Source organism: Pygoscelis adeliae, unplaced genomic scaffold (assembly GCF_000699105.1).
Source record: "Pygoscelis adeliae isolate BGI_AS28 unplaced genomic scaffold, ASM69910v1 Scaffold156, whole genome shotgun sequence".
Taxonomy (NCBI): Eukaryota; Metazoa; Chordata; class Aves; order Sphenisciformes; family Spheniscidae; genus Pygoscelis; species Pygoscelis adeliae.
Window position 1 is genome coordinate 2,816,856 of NW_008825016.1, and position 4,017 is coordinate 2,820,872.

Below are 4,017 nucleotides of genomic sequence, written 5' to 3' on the forward strand. Positions count from 1 at the left end.
GGTTTAGATTGGACGTGAGGAAAAATTTCTTTACTGAAAGAGTGGTTATACATTGGAACAGGCTGCCCAGGGAAGTGGTTGAGTCCCCGTCCCTGGAGGTATTTAAAAAACGGGTAGATGAGGCGCTTAGGAACATGGTTTAGTGGGCATGGTGGTGTTGGGTCGACAGTTAGACTTGATGATCTTAGAGGTCTCTTCCAACCTTAATGATTCTATGATTTCAAGTACAACATCAAGTCACCAGAGCGTGACCTCCTTAGAGGGCTTGACTATCCCAAGAAATCTACTGCCAAAGCTAGAGCAGTATGGTATATTCTCCCAGGGGAATCCTAGAGCACCCCAGCGGAATCCTAGAGCACCTGCTCGGGTAGACGTGTTCATTTTAGAGTAAAACTGGCCTAGTAGTGTACTGTGAAAGCTACTTGTCAGCCTATCTGTCCGTTTCCATTTGAGATTTCATTGCAATTGTGGGCAGAACCGACAGGCACCTTCCCTGTTTCGTGCCATCTGCAGTTCAGTGTCATTCACTCAAGACAATATGAAAAGACCGGCACTCCTAAACAAATGAAAACAAATGTTTTATTTACAGGAAAAAATCTGTACACTGTGCATACATAAAAATATACAAAATCATAATAGAAAATATAAAAAGGGTTAAAATGTATACAAACACTGCTTAAAAATGTGACTCCTGTAAAATCTTAAGCTTTGTTATTAGAGTACACATTCATTTAAAAAAATCATCATACAAAATAATTCTCAAAGCTATTAAAAAAGTACACAGTCTATATTTGAATAGTTCAGTGACTACATATTATGACTGATGAGATGATATGGATAAATGTAAGGCTTGTACACAGAACTCTTATTTCAAGAACAAAATTCTGAATCTGATCACTAAGCCAGAGAGAAGAAATTTGCAGTGTCAAAATTCATTCAATGATGCAGGTATGCCCAGACATGGGCTACTTTAAATTTCAAACAGTTAAATCAGGTATCCTCCTTGTGTGTGAGAGGATAGCTCCCGGGAAAGATTCAGATGCTTTCTAATGAGAAGCTTCTGAATTACCTACTTCAAAAAACAATTTCATTTACACAATGAACATCAACTTTGGAGAGCATGAAGGGAAAGATAGTAGCCATTTATTTTTGCAGTCAATGCATTTAATATTCCTTTCATGGTACATCTCTGTCACTGTCCAAATGGCATTTTCCAACCTTAAAAACTGCTGAAGAAAAAGGAAATGAAAAGAAAACCCCCGCTATGGACTGGACCGGTCTACATGTGTTTTGAACTCCTGTGCAATTCAATCCATCTCTAAAATGACTGTGTCCAGTCTGTGCAACCATTGAGTGTAGACTCTTGTCTTCATTTAAGAAAAAAACTGTCTCAGTTTTGCTGACTTTGGCAAGAGATCTACAGCAACAAGTTCAGAATTTTGATGTTTTCACCAAAGAAAGTGTCCTGACCAAAGACATGCAACGATTTAGCTAAATTTGTAGAGAGAGAGTGTAGATTAGAGTGTGTAAATCACCCCCCTCTCTCTCCAAAGGTACGTATTTCTTGTAATTTCACTGACTTTACCAGAGTTTCAACAGCATAAAACTGCATAGCACAGTAAAAAAAGAAGATGTAGTAGTTTAATCCAAGGAATGACTGACGGAGCTGTGAGTTTATGCTCAGGTAAGCTTTAGAACAGTAAAGGAATGGAACAATTTTTTCTAGCAAAAAAGATTTTGGCTCAAAATGAGGCAAAATCTTCCCTTTTTTTTTTTTTTTCTGGAATAAACAGAAGAATACCTTGATTTAACCATCCAAAGGCTGAATGCATAAAATGATAGAGCACCACAAGTCAAAAAAGCTACAGAATTCACAGTGGAAAAAAGAGCATAATGAAATTCAGCATAAACTCAGCACGTTTCCTTAAGCTACTGCTGTGTTTCTGGTTTGTTTCAGCTAAGTGCAAATGTTGTCCACAGCATCAGGGCACAGAAATGAGGCTCGATAGCTTTTGAAGGCAACTTACTCCTACTTGTCAGTAAAACTCCATAAATGTAAAACCTGCATCATTGCAACAAGTGTGAAGGGAGCTCAGGGGTCCACTAGCAGAGGCATTTGTTTGGCTGATGATGCACCTCAAGAGCGGGGTTTGGGCAAACCTCTCATCTACGGTGCCGTTCTACTGTTAGGGTGCGACAGCCACATGGGAGAGCTACAAAGCCATGCCTGTATCTTTTTCCCAAAAAACCCCACGATCTGGGTGGGAAAATGCATTTCCTTTCACATTGTCTGCATTTAATGTATGTATCTAAAACCAGCACTCTCACGCATTATTATTTTTATTAAAAGATACATGGTTCAGTGTTACTACACACTCATTGTTTTAAATTTGCTGAATGTGATTCTTTGTAAAGATCTCTCTGCCCTTGCGAGGGATGGGGAAACGCCCGTAAATGCAAAAATACCTGGTGGGTTCTTAAAAAAGCCACCAGTGCCAATGCCACAGAGTGTCAGCAGTGGTGAGGGGAGCACCTCTGCAGGTCCTCTATGTTCCCCCTTTATTTCTGCCCCTTCCCCTCCTGCAGCAAGTGGAGGTGAACCCTCAGTTAGCAGATCAGGCACGCTTGCACTTGTGCCAAAAACCAAAGGAGGACAAGACAAGGTAGGGGAGTAAGATCTCTTTAAGCGGCCACAAGGTGTTTGAGCAGGCAGACCAATGAAACGTCACAGTGGAAACCAGTGTTGGGAAGCCGTGCCAGGGGATCCTTATTTTTTCAAGAAGACGGGCATCACAAGTCACTCTTCCTCCTCTGTGAGCAAGCAAGCGTTTGCAGCACAGCTCTGCAGCATCTTCTGAGTTGATGGTGCTACAGCACCCACATTTGCACTTGTGGAAGGAGCACTGACTGCCATATAAATCAGGATACAGCAAAGAAAAAATTTCTGCTGGGAGGGCTTGAATGCACACAGTCCAGTAAATTAAAAATATACAGTTCATTTTATGAAGTCTCAGACCTGATACTGCATTGTTATTTAAATGATGTCTTCAGTAGATATGCTAAGCACTTGTTACATGAAACTTTATAATTCGCCTCATTCTGTACAACAGCTATGTTGATTATTCTGACAAATTACGGAGGGAATAATACAACACAATCCTGCTGTGGGTAGCTGAGTAATGCAGCTAGTATTCTTCTTCGTGAAAATCAAAGTTAAAGCTTAGTGGTTGCAGACCAGTCAAAGTGATACGCTTTTTTTTCTTTTCAGACTTGAGAATCTCCTGATTATGGAAAAGTAGCATATTCACTAGTCCTAGAAAGCTAATCAACTCCCTTCCTTTACAAAGATGTGGTAGCTAACCACACGTACAGGAAAGAGAGACATGTTTGATTGCACTGTTCAGACTTCATATGTTTTGCAAACAGGGTACCAAACATATGGAAAAATAGATTAGTTCTGTGTAGGTTATCTATTCTCCACAAGATTAAATAACAGTGTTATTAACTTTAAGAATAAAAGTTGCCACCATACATAACATTAAAAAGAAATCAGTATGCAATATATCCAGAATCTAAGGCTAATATGAGTAAAACCTCTTCATTTTGACACGTACCAAAATGATTTATGGACATAACTATCCACACAACACAGAAGTACAGTTTTTATATCATCTGGACATTTTCTGTCAACAAGAGGAATCTTAAGAGGATCATGAAGCCCAAATTAAGAGACTACATGGGAAAAAAAGGCAAAGTCCTCTGTAGGACACATATTCTTCACTTCTGAGGAAGGAAAATCATCAGACCCAAAGAGCAGAGCAAGAGAAAAAAGATTCTGTGATTATACTTACATTACTATTGAAGAGGAAATAGTTGTTAATATTGTGTGCACTCTTCAATTGCCTTTTTGTCGCTTAAGACAAAACACAAAAAATACTTCCCACCACAACCACTCAGCTATTCTTTTCAGTGCCTCTTTGCGCTGTCTGCCTTTTTACTGAATGGACATGAGTAGGA